The following is a 530-nucleotide window of genomic DNA, read 5'->3' as shown; positions in this document are numbered from 1 at the left end:
ACTGCCCTTGGGGAACGGGGACCTCTAGGGCTTCGTGTTCCCCGCAGCCTCTCCCGCCGCGGGCCCGGGCTGCCTGCCGCCGCGAGGAGCACAGAGCACGGGCCTGGCCCCTGCCGCGGCCGCCCTGGGCTCCTCCTGGGCCGGTCCTGGGCCCCCTCCTCGGGTCCGCCCTGGGTCCCTCCAGTTGCTGATTCCCTAACCCTAACCCCGACGCTGTCTGGTACTTACCCCTGTCACACACATTTCCCACACCGGGGCACAATAATTGGGAAATGTGGATGGAACACGGGGGGTACCCCTAGGGTGTTTGCGGGAGAGAAGCCCCTTTGGGCGGCCCCAGCCCCATGGCAGTTGAGAGTGAGGTTAACCCGTTTTGCGGGCTAAAATGAACCAATTACGCTAGTGGCAATCATGCACTTAACAAATTACGATTAAAAAACGGTTTATTATGGATGTATACTCTTCCCATCTTCACCCCCGAGGTGGCGGGTGTGCCCGCCAGCCCACCTCCGGGGTCCAGTTTCATCCGG

Source organism: Manis pentadactyla, chromosome 12 (genome assembly GCF_030020395.1).
Source record: "Manis pentadactyla isolate mManPen7 chromosome 12, mManPen7.hap1, whole genome shotgun sequence".
Classification (NCBI taxonomy): Eukaryota; Metazoa; Chordata; class Mammalia; order Pholidota; family Manidae; genus Manis; species Manis pentadactyla.
The sequence above is the reverse complement of the archived record's forward strand: the minus strand, read 5'-3'. Positions refer to the sequence as shown.